General features: G+C 38.4%; 1 pseudogene; it reads right to left on the reverse strand.

Moving 5' to 3' along the window:
- Window positions 1-11,980, reverse strand: part of LOC114639278 — a 50,060-nt pseudogene extending 38,080 nt beyond the window's left edge.
- Between the last annotated feature and the right edge of the window lie 991 nt (window positions 11,981-12,971).

Consider the following 12,971-nt stretch of genomic DNA (forward strand, 5'->3'; position numbering starts at 1 on the left):
TATCAGGTCTTGTAGTCTAGACAATGGGTAACTTGTTTCCTATTCTACACTGCATACAGAGGAAATTTTGTGATATTTATTTCCCAGCATCATACAACAAGAACAAAAATCGGTTTCTTACTAGCCTGTGAGTCGCTGAATCAGATTTACCTGTTAAGTCTGTGGCAGATTAAGCTACTTTTTCCACTTGAAAATACATGCTAAAGTTTAATTACAGATTTTTTATTGGATATTTTACTTATTTACATTTCAGATGCCTTCCCCTTTCCCCATTTCCCCTCCCTAGAAACCCCCTATCACATCCCCCTTCCTCCTTTTTGATTCTATACCATTTTAGTTACATGAAAGTATTAACATCAGTTCTAGGTTGAGGAACGAGCAATATAATAGATGCAAATAGTCAAGGAACAAGAAAGACAATAAACACAAATAGTCAAAGAACAAGCAAGGCAATAAACAAAGTCCTGTGATCACTGTTTCTAAGGGCTTATCAGGATTACCAAAATATCTGAGCCAACTTCTCTGTCCTAGCTCAAAGTCATTTTCATGTCTGAAGACTGCATCCTTGTTCTCACCTAAAATTTAGATTCCTCCTGAAACTACTTCTTTGTTCTAGTCTAATGTCAGATTCCTGCCTGAAGCCTACTTCCTTGTCCTTGGCCAATGTCATATTCCTGCCAAGCAGTCTATTTCCTTCTCCTTGTCCCATGTCAGATTCTTGTCAAGCAGCCCCCCAAACTCTCCGACTTTCCCCTTTTTTATTTCATAAATAAGACTGAGCCTGTCTTACGTTATCTGTGGCAGATTAAGTTACTTCTTCCACTTGAAAATACATGGTAAAGTTTAATTACAGATCTCCTCTTCCCCCTGCCCCCACCTTGGGGCATTATAGCTCACTTCCCTTTACTGTTGAAAATTGAATGTACAAAAGTCTGTTTTTCCATTCACCAGTTAAGAGATGTCTTTGTTGTTTTGAGGTGTAGCACAATTATAAATACAACAGTTAGTAGAAGTTGTTGTCTATAATCTTGTGCATGTTCCTCCTTTCTTGAATGATGTTCTAGGATTCATAGGTCATGGTCATAGGTTATAAGTCATAGGTCATAGGCCAGCAGCGCTGGGAATTTAACCATTCTCTCTCAAAATCCAGCTCACTCTAATAGTAACTCATAAAGATGTGAGGCCTTTGTGAGGTAATTAAGTCCATAAGGGGTCCTTATTTATGAATGAGGGTTTAGCCTTTCTTACTATCACCTGATATAAGAAGAATCTTTTGGTTTTGTCTTCAACTTCCAAACATCTAAAATTAAGAAATAAATTCCTGTTCTTCATAAATTACCAAGTTTCAGACATTCTGTTATTGCAAGACAAATGAATAGAGACAGTTATCAGCTCTTTCTCATAGTGACTACTATTCGTATTTATACTAGCAATTAGCAAGCATCCCTTCAGTCGTTCTTTCTTGATTGTTTGGACTGCTAGAGATTTGGGTTTTAGTCAGTCTGATGGGTATGTAGTATTACTTACTTGTTTTACCTTTTAATTTTCTTAATAGCACACATAAAATCTTCTCAGATTTTTATTTACTCTGGTGAGCTTACCAGAGGCCAATTCATGAGAGGCATGGTCCACAGGATAGTTCTACTGAAAAATCCTGGGGCTTTTGGATTAATCTGTGGCATTATGAGATGTATTTATGTCATTTGAACAATTACAGGATAGATTATACTTTTTTTTTGTTTTCTTGCCTAATATATGAGTATTGGTATCTACTTTTTCTATGAGGAATCATGCTTACCAGAGTCCCAGAGATAGTAGCTATTTAATCTTTTAAAGCAGCTGAACCTCTCCTTGCCTCACAGGTAGCCTATGTTAGGGATGTCATTACTATGACCTAACATTAATATTATGAAGTTATTAAATGGGTGACTTATTTTTCTTGTTGAGTTATAAGAATGAGTTTAAGAATATACATATTTTGACATGCATCTTTTTTTGGCTATATATATTCTAGAAAAATCTTTGTGAGTCTGTACATGTCTTTTCATTCTCTTAAGAGTGACTTTCTTAGTGTAGAAATACTGAATTTTAATAAATCCCAATTCATTGATGTTTTATTTCATGAAGCATGCATTTGATTTTAAACTGAACACTCATTCTCAAACCCAAGGTCACACAGTTTCTCTGATAACTTCTGTATATAGCGATTAGCATTTAGAACTATATTTTCAGTTCATTTTGGCAGAAGACATTATGTCAAAATTAAAAGTTTATTGTTGTTGATTCCTCCCAGGGACATCAAAGACGTTATGAACAATTAATAAGCACACAGTTCTTTCTATACTGAATCACTCTTGCTCTTTCATTGAAGATTTGATGGCTGCATTTTCGTGTGTCCTTCAGAGCTCTCTGGTTTCTTCTATCATGTGTGTCTATACTTTTATCAGACAACTCTGTCTTGGTTATGATAATTGCAGGGGAAGTCTTGAAATCAGGCAACAAAATTCCTTCAACCTTTTTATTTCACTTACTGAGATAATTGAGAAGACTCAAGGGGTAAAATCAAGTGCCATGCAGTACTGCTGATCAGAATTCAATCCCTGAGACCATTGTGGAAGAAAGAACTAGTTTCTAGAGACTGTTCACTGAGATGATAGCACATGTATGATACATTTATGTATAAACATAGGCATCATGTGCATCATACACACACACATGCACACACAATGATTCTAAAAAGTCTAAATCCTTGTGAAAAGAGGCAATCAGTTTTACCTCAGTTTTTGAAATGCAGACACAGGATCAGTTGATAATTTATAAGATTACTAGCTATTAACTTGTATTTTTAAGTTATAATAGCTTTTGTGACACTAGAACCAAAAATCCTATTTCAACTTAGAAGTATCTTTTGGATCCCTGCTACCCTGCTCATGTCACATGTTGTTGCTCTTCAGAAAGATGACAGTGAAGCCATAATTCGACCCTCTTTATTCCAAAGTCAAGATGGCAACCAGTCACATGCTGCTTATCCAGTGTGCATAGTCTGTTCCTGTCCACAAGGGAGGCTGGTTGTTCATCACCACCATTTGCCATCTTAGCTGCTGGAGCTGGTGTTGCCACTGCCACCATTGCTACCAGGTCCACACACAACAGGAGGGAGGTGAAGATGGAAGTGGGGGAAGGAGGGACTAGGCAGTGCCTGGAACCCTGTGCTCAGTGCAGAGAACGAATAGTTTATCCCTACTGTAACCTTGGATGAGACATCTCTGTATCAGAGGTTCCCCCCTCCAAACAAGGGCTAACTCTGACATGGCTGAGACACAGAAGAGAGAGACTGGAAGGTCTTGGACCCTGATAGGCAGTAGCTGGGGATGGGTATTCATTGAGTCTGGAGAAGTGATGTATCCAGCTGAGATGGATAAAGGGACAGAAGTGGTCCCCACATGGCCAGGAAAGACCAGAACTAGGGCCATCGAGTTGAGAACAACTTCTCCAGGGTTTCAGCACCATCTGATAGTTATTTCTTTGCTCATGAAATGAGCCAATTCAAGCCAGAAACCAGATTCGACTATATTAAAGGCAGGTTTACTGAGAAACTACTCTAGGGGCAGTTTACTGGCCCCAAAGATTAAGACAGGGAAATCACCATGGGTTGGGGGAGGAGAAAGACAGAAAGGGTATATAGCAGAGAAAGAGAGAGAGAGAGAGAGAGAGAGAGAGAGAGAGAGAGAGAAACAGAGAGACAGAGAGACAGAGAGACAGAGAGACAGAGATATATAGAGAGAGGAGAAGAGAGAGGCACCAAATACGTGGATATATATCCTATATCTATATAGGATAGTATATAGAGCCTCTGGTAGTAAGGTAGTCCAGCCCCTGGGCTGGAAAGTTTAGGGTTGGGGGCAGTATATGCGGGAGAGAGACTGAAGGATGCTGGAAAACCTGGAGGCCAGGTCTGCTTTGGTATGTAAAATATGAACCTCAGTCCCTTGTCTCAAATCCAAAATGGAAAACTTCCTAAAACATCTTTGTACAAATTGATACTGATAGATACTGTATTTGGTTCATATCACAGAATACAGCCTGTAATGGTTGCTATTGTGTTTCTGTGATAAAACTCCATGACTAATCGTGACTTACATAAGAAAGAGCTTATTTTGGTTCCAAGGGTAGTGTTCATAATGGCAGGGTAGGCCCAAGAGACAGCTGGCAGCCTGAAGCATTACACAAAGCAGAGAGCAAACAGGAACTGGGACAAGGATAATAACTGTCAAAGCCCTCCTCCAGTAACAGAATGCCTGTAGCAAAGCCCAACAACTTAATAGTTCACCAACCTGCTGAAACAGCACCACAAACTGGGATCAAGTATTCAAACACCTGAGACCATGTGAGCCATTCTCATTCAACCTAAGAAGCGTTACTTCTCCCTTTCTTCTCCATCTTTCCTCATTTGTCTCAACACGCTACCTACAGATAGCTTTGTTTCAACTTTCATTTCGTATACACAAACACAATTTTATATATCTACACAAAATCTAGGATGAGAAAAAGGTGCTATGTATCTGAGTTCGGCTTAATTCATTAATATGACAATCCTGAGTTTTATCCCTTTTGTCCTTGGGCTGCCTCTACTTTTTCCCCAATCACCTTGTTTGGGGTTATAAGAAAGTAGAGTAGCAGATGCTGAAACTGGTTATATTTTTTAGCAAGAGAATAAGAAAGTCTTTTCACATGCAGAAACCTTTGTTGTTGTGTAGAATTATCTGGGCTTATTTGACAGTTTATTCATCGCTTTTTCCTAACAAATCTAGGAAAGTACCCTTTTCAGATTTCCAGGCAGTGCTGGTGGGTTGCCTGGGGATAAATACAACCAAAAACTAAGCTTTTCCTCAGACCACAGTCTCCAATATGTCACTCACTGTCACCTGAGTTAATACTCATCACCCAGCAAGTCATTAACATGACATTCTCCTACCATGAGTCTTGGTGTCAGCAGCTTTATTTTTGTATCATGAGATGCCCAGCATTTCTCTGTGTGAGACTATCTCCATACACTTTAAAGTACTAACTTCTCTAAAGCATCTCTTCTTTAATGAGTTTCTAGGAACATGATTGTTTTCTAGTTTGCCGAGGTTTTTTTTTTTTCCTTTTTTCCCCCTGTAAATATGGAAGCTCCTCACATGTCAGAACTGAACCCCAAAGCCACCAGAAAAAAAATAATTTTCAATAAGTCTATTATGGAAGCTATTTATATAGATTTACTCTAGAAGTTAAAAAAAATCAAACATTCATGTTTCAAATAATTTATATTCTGCTCCTTGATTTGAGCTGTGATATCTCAGCAAAACAGTAACAAATCCTTTCAGGAGACTGGCCATCATCCATATACTGACTACTAAAAGCTGTCCTGATATTGTTAGGAGGTAGTATTTTTATTTCTGCCATCTCAGGAAAGAGATCCACTCTGCTGGCAGGATCAAAACTGAGTTCATGTTACCAGGCCCTGGAACCCAAGTCCTGTCCTGCCTCTTCAGATGTTTCAGGTTTGTCTGTTAACCACTAAAGGATGTAAAGAGGGAAGATGCTGTTATCCTGTTATCTAAACTAAAGGCACACAAGTCATCAATGTGCTGCCTGGTTTGACTTAATAGACTACGTGCAGCTTGCCCACACCTTTGCTTCTTTATCTCTCTAGATTCCAGTTCAGTGTCCCAGAAAGGACCTCACTGTAATATCTGACTCAAGAATCCTGAAACCAAGTGACCTGATAAGGCCCAGTCACCGATGCAGACTTCCTAGTTTAACCAATTGTGTCAAAGTATAATTGGTCAGTGTAACAGTCCACTCCAATTCCCCTCGCTTTGTGTTCCCATCCTACAACAATGTTGTACAATCATTTTTCAGAGACAGGGTTCAGATCCTGAACTGGCCACTTCCCTGTGCTCACAGAAAATAATGCTTGCATATTTTATCTTCTGGTGAGATTTCTTGGCTTCAACCCAGAAAACAAAAATACCACTTGAAACAGCGAAGTAAATGTCTCCAGTCTTTTGTCTGGCTTTGAATCTTGTTGCTTTGATATATTTTACAGTAACTGAAAGGACAGAGATAGATTTGTGTTCTGGCTTTCCCATTTATGCAAAGACACATATGTATCATCAGCTATGCTTTAAATTTTTTTTAAAAAATTAAACTTCATATTAGAAAAAAGTAATCTTAGGTTATATAGAGCCTGAGTCACATTGTGATTTGAGAAAAATATTAAACATAAGAGTTCCATCCTAATGCAGGTGGTTTAAAGGATAAGTTTTTTTATCACCTGGAATTGTAGAATCTCATGCAAATCTGGAATGCTCTTCTACTGACCTGTGCATTCCCAACAGTTACAGAATGATGGAAGAGACTCTCCCACCACAAACACTTCTCTTTTCCAACAGCTAGTTCTCAAATAGACTTGTTCTAGTCAAGATGAAGGACTGATATTCCATAACCTCAGTCTCTGGTTTAGAAAGAGGGCCATGATAACACTTTTTTCCAAAATGGTTCTTTTCAGGGTTTAACTCTTCCTTTTTCTAATGTAGGATTATATTCCAAGAACAAGTTCATCTGCTCATGGGAAAGAAGTCAATTACTCAATTAGTATGGGTAGGATAATTTTAGGAGAGATAAAGCTAGCCTCGTTGGTCCTGGGATTCCAATCATACCCTTATGTGTCCTTGGCAGAGTGCCACCTTCTGGGTTTGTCAGCAATGGTATATACTGTCCACTGAGCTGTTTGCTTTCTCTTTCCTCTCTAATCTATAATTATCCCCCTAGAAGCAATATCTTCCCAGCAATAAATTTACATTATGAATCAGACTCCAATTGGGAGCACCATTCATAAAGATTCTCCTCCTGTTTGACTCTAAGAAGCATGTACTTGACCTACATGTGACAGGGAGGATTCATTTAATTATATCTTCCCTGGTGTGCATCACTAATTATATACCAGGATGAGTCCTTATTGGCTCACAGGAGTCTACTAACAGGTCTATAAGAGAAGATACATTTCATAATAAAGAAACCCTCATTATTTTGTTTCAATAAAAATGGAAAAAATTTAAGACAAAAAATCCCCCTATTATGTACAATAAAAGTCTGAGAAGTTTTATAACTTTTATTTAAATTAGCATTTAATTTAATATTCCAGATGTAAAAAGACACAGAATGAGTTGAAAGAAAATGTTCGATATAAGAATGACAAAACCAGGTATAACTGAAGCATGCTCTAATATATAGGCAAAGGACATTGTGGAGGGGACAGAAGCACAGTGTTTATAAACACTGTTATTGTTACTCAAGAAAGAACATACATACATGCCTCCCATTTTCAGCCTCAGCAGACACACTTTTTTTTCTAGTTTCACAAGAAGAGAGTACATGAAAGTTCACACCTCCACTTTGCTCCCCACAAACATCTGGTCCCCCACACTGGGGCTTTCCTATTGATGATCTTTATACAACCTTCCTGAAGCTTCATCTCTACATTTGAAACTGAGATGCTATTCTCCTTTTTCATGAACCAATGCCATTGATTTTCTTTCTATCTTTTGGTTCTTTTGAGAACATATTACTGGCTTTTTTTCCAATTTTTTAAAAATCAGAAAAATTGGGTACCCTTCTTAACTTCTCCAGCTCTTTCCTTCTGTAAATCAAAATCTGTGCAACGTGTTTTTTGCTTACACTAGCATTCTTTTTCCTTCTCCTCTGCTCCCTAAAATCTGTGCAGCTACACACTCACAGTCACACTCACCCTCCTCTGAAATATTTCATGTCAATGTTATCAATGCTTTCCATTTTGCTAATACGCTTTTGTTTAATTTTTCATTTATTCGTATGGGTGAAACATGCAATCCATGGAGCCTGTATAGAGGAGAGAGAAGTCTTCTTTAACTCTTTTTGTGTACATACACACAAACACACACATGTTTACATATACACATGTTTACATATATGTGTATGTAAGCATACATATATATATTCTATGAAATTGTCAGGACACTGCCAAGAATGTTACCTGAAGTTCATAATATTTTTCAGAGTGAAAATACCTGCATTAGTACCTAGTAAACTTGTAAGTTTGATTAAAGCACCATATGAAAATATTTTCAATTTTAATTATATCGTTAAGTGTAAAATATTCCTCTTATTATTTCAAAAGGTGATTACACTCTTGCCTTCAGTCAGGATTGCTTTCTTCAAAAAATCCAGTACAGTGTTGACATAAATTATTATTGTGGATAGTTTCTTGAATTATAATGCCTATTTCTCAGTATTTTTTAACTCATTCTTTGATCAAGCATGAAAATTAATCTAGTAAACATAGCAATGACATCTAAAGTTTTTCCTTTCCTTGCAGCAATATTGGCTTACAATTATAATTTTAGTACTTTGGGTGGATAGAAGAAGATGATTTTTAAAATTTTACCTGGGATACAAAGTGAAACTTTGTCTAAAAAATAAACAAACAAAAAAGACAAAATAAACAAACAAAATAAACAAAGACACACAAAACCAAATGCCCCCCAAACTCCCCCCACACAAAAACCAAGCAAGCAAGAAAATGTCTCTAAAATCTGAATTAATACAATGTGTGATTATAGAATTTCAAATTATTTTTGGATCATCATTAAAGTTTTACAGTTACTCTAAATTTGTGTATATAATAGATGCAGTTCTCTGCCGTCAAGATTTAATTTGAATTGTTACAAGTTTTTAGATAATATGAGTACAGTTATGAGTTATATGTGACCTGTGCCAGTTCCAAATATTGTTTTAATCCAAAGGCTCCTTAATTAGGTCTTAGCTGGTTTCCATCTCTTATAATACCCAATCTTACCCAACCAATTATCTTGACTCAAATGTAGGACATCTTAACATGCATTTCCAAAAATATAAAAAAATTTTAAATGTTCCCTGTTCAACAGTAGTTCATTCCAGACATCCTCTGATGTTATTTACAAAATCAAAGGTTATTAGAATCTCAGTAACATTTTTGTTTGTTTGTTTATAGCATCTATCAAACCTTGGAAAAATCTGACACTATTACTGTTAAATCTTCTTTTGTTACTCGAACCAATGAGTAAGACATGCCTCCTTTTTTTGGAACATTGCTAGTATCTGGTCCGGTAGGGAATCAACATCACATGTTAATCAAATTGGCACTGGAAATAATCTGTGTAAATTGTGGTCTATTAGCACTTCAGATGAAGTTAGGAAAGACACTATTACTCTGTCCATTTGTACCCTAGAAATGGTAAAGGTATTTTCTTTATCTTAAATCAATTCTGATGGGAATTGACAAAATATTTTATCATTTAATGGGTTGTTGATGTTATTTTCATGACACCCATGCTTTAAGAAATTTTTTTCTTCTTTTCCTGGCTTATAAGACACTTTTTGTCTTAAATGAATGCTGATTTTTTTCACCACTTCTAAGATACAATAGTTTTGCTTACAAAGCTTCTATAAAACTCCCTCTTTAATTTTTAAGAATCATATGATTTTATACATGGGAGTGTTTTGCCTTCATGTATGGATGTGCAGCTTATGTATGCCTAGCACCCTCAGAGGCCGTGAGAAAGCATCAGGCTCTCTGGAACTGGAATTACAGGTGGTTATTAACCGTTGTGTAGGTGCTGGAATTTGAACCCACATTTTATGGATTAGTTAACTACTGAGTCTCTTTGTTATCAGAATTGAGGGGAGTGTATTCATCATCACCAGATGATACAGGGAAAACTGGTCGCCTCTTGAGGGCCTTAGTTTTATTAATAAAATTATTTACAAATGAACTCAAATGGAAACTCAAAGAAACTTTTATTAGAGTTTCAAAAGAATTAAAACAACAAACAAACAAACACAAGACAAAGCAGACAAACTGCAAACTTTAGCAGTTGTCCAGAGGAGAATGCAGTGGAGAAATAAGAAAGTCATGCCAGTAGAGAGAAGGCAGCGTAGAAGAGTAAGGCCTAAAATTCCAGGAAAACACAGGTGTTAAGAAAAGCATTCTTAGACAAAAAGAAGAAAGAAGGAATTATGCCTTTTTGAGCAATATAGAAAGGTAGACAAATTGAAGATGTATCATGGCTGCAGCCATGTAAAATATCATGCTAAGGTTGGGAATTCTGGGAATGTAAATTATAGCATCATCTCAATAAAAGACTAATTTTTTCTGCCCGTCACTGCAGGAGGGCCGGAGGAAAGCTCATCATCCTAGTGCTGATACCATGGGCAGGTAATTGACCTGGCCCAGCTGGAATATCAGGTCTCTATCCAGGCTAGAGACTGCATTCTCTTGACTGAGATTTTTCTCTAAGGAGCCTTGTTTACCTTGCTAACACATTGATATATTTAAATGGGTTTATTTTTCTAATGTGAAACTTATTTCATTCTGACATAGGACTGTGTAGTTAGATTTTTAAGCATATAACTATGATGAAAGTACATTGATAGACTAACTGTCAAAATGTATGTGCATTCTTTAAATAAACAGTATTTGTTATTTTTTCTCATATAAAATGCTAAATAACATTTGATTTTTTATATCTTAGGATTTTATATCTTGAAATAAAAAAAAAACATTAATCTTGGATTTTTTTATTTTCTCCTGTTTTCACCTGATTGAATATTCTAGCAAAGATTGAAAAATGATCCTTTCTTATTTATTTGTGTGAATTTATGTGTTATTTTATGTTGTTGTTGATTTCTAAATGATTTCCATAAAGCCCATTTATTTGATATTGCAAATGAATAGTAATTATACTTGTTTATAACTACAGTATACTTTAAGGTATCTTTTTTTAAAAGTATGTTCTTTCATGTCATCAACATTAGTAAGTCAAATCTCAATGTTTTCAGATTCCACATAGCACGACTTATAGCTCTGAGCTCACTGAGAAGGCATAAACAGCAAGAGCTAAAATTACGAGCAGAATAAACAGTTTAAAATATTTACAAAGGTGAGACGGTAAAAGACCCAGGGGGAGTAATGAGAATGGTTCCAATCCAAGCAGCTGCTACTATGTAGAAGTGGAAGTAGAGGGGCTGGAAGGGGTTCCTTGAAGGCCCAGTCTTTCTCATTTCCGGTGAATATAATTTGGGAGGTTAGGCTATGAGAACATCAGTAATTACTAAAGCCGCTCCATACCACTGAGTTCCAGGCCCTTTATCTCACGAACTTGAAACATAATTTGAAAGATGAGTCTCAGAAGGAAGTTTATTGTGGGTGAGAGCTGAAGCGAAGGGAAGCAAGCAGAGCTCCTCTATACCGGGAGGAGTTCCCAAGGATAGGCTGTCACCAAAGGTGCCCACCTAGGCATTAGACGGTTTTACGAAGAGTGCCACGAGGCACAGGTAGAGGAGGTCGCCCAGAGGCCTGACGGCTACTACTATGTGCAAGTATGTGGTGGACAAACGGAAGAGAAGAGAGGCAGAACAGTTTGGGCATTATGAAGAGAGTTGGAACTAGAGACACAAGTGTGGAGAAGAACAGGGTATTGTAAGTAGACAGCCCTGCCACTTGAGGCCATGGAGAAGTCAGAAGTGGTGCTGTCACTGAGGGCCATATCTGGGTCAGTGGCCGTACAGCACAGGGGCCAGGTGTTGAAATCCGTGGGTCACGTTACCACTATTGATCATATCACTGATCTGCGCAGCTACCTGGGACCATATAGATGTCCAGTGAGGAGAGCTAGCCCTGCTCCTCACTGGCTGTGGTACTCTGGAGAGCTGGCTCCACATCTCACTAGAGGCAGAATTCAGGAGAGCTGGTCCTGTACCTAGACTGAACAGCATAGTAGAGCTGTTCCTCGTTGAATGTGTACAGTAGAGCCAGTTCAGAGGCTGCGAGCAAGAGAAAGTTGGCCCTGACATTCATCTGGCATGAGGTGGAGTGAGCATGGGGTGATGCTCTCTCCGCTCCCCCGTCACCACCTTCCATAGTTGGGAGAGCTGACCAGTAAGAGCTAGCCCCGAGATCATGAGCGTGCGAGAGGTATCTCTGTCCCTAACTGGCTGTAGCACTCAGGAGAACAGGTCTTGTGCATTGCCTGGGGAACACTGTGGCGCTAACCCTGAGGCTGTGAGAGCCTGAAAGTTGATCCTGGCCCTAGACCTGCTGGAGCACAAGGGAGATGCGTCAGAAGGTGTCGGTGGAGGTAAGCTGGCCTCGAGGGCATGAGATCTGGAGAACTGACTGCCTCCTGCAAGTGGCATTATTGGGTAGCCTAGCCAGAACAGTACCGGAGAGTTGACCCAGGGGATGTGAATTTGGGAAAATTGTCAGGCTGATCAACTCAGCTACCATCAAGGCCAAGATCTAGGGTTTAGAGTTGGAGTGTGTGAAATGTTAAGTCCTGCTGATCCAAAGCTATTGGACCTCCATGACACAAGGCAACAACAGAATAACGAGTAGTTGTCCCTGGGAAAATCCAGTATTGATTATGACAAGAATCTAGTGTTTTGGTGAGGTTTTGCTACACTGCTTTGTGCTCCTTGCCGGCCTCGATTCCAGCCACCTGCCTAGGGAATGAAAGACACACACACTTTAGCTTATTTTTAAGATGCCTTACTAGCTCGGTGGCTGGGCACTTCTAAGCCTCACAGAGCTAGCATGTCCTTCCCTCTTGTACTCCTGGGTCAATATCCTGTATCTACTTTTAACTTTCCTGCCCTGTTACCATCTGTGAAGCCCATTGGTCTTTGCTACCCAAGATGCTTCTGGGCTGCTTTTGCAGGAGTCACTTTCCTTTTACTCCTACATTTCAGATGATCTCAGCTCTGAAGCTCTAAATCTGTTCTGTCCGTCTCTCCGGAGTTATGGAGATTCTCTTATCCTACATCTTAGTCCTTGCAACTCTAAGGGTCACACCCTGTCTTCCTTTGCCCAGTCATTGGCTGTATGGCAATTCTTAATTGTCAATCAAATCCAT

The sequence above is a fragment of the Grammomys surdaster genome, unplaced genomic scaffold, assembly GCF_004785775.1.
Source record: "Grammomys surdaster isolate TR1022 unplaced genomic scaffold, NIH_TR_1.0 125692, whole genome shotgun sequence".
Taxonomy (NCBI): Eukaryota; Metazoa; Chordata; class Mammalia; order Rodentia; family Muridae; genus Grammomys; species Grammomys surdaster.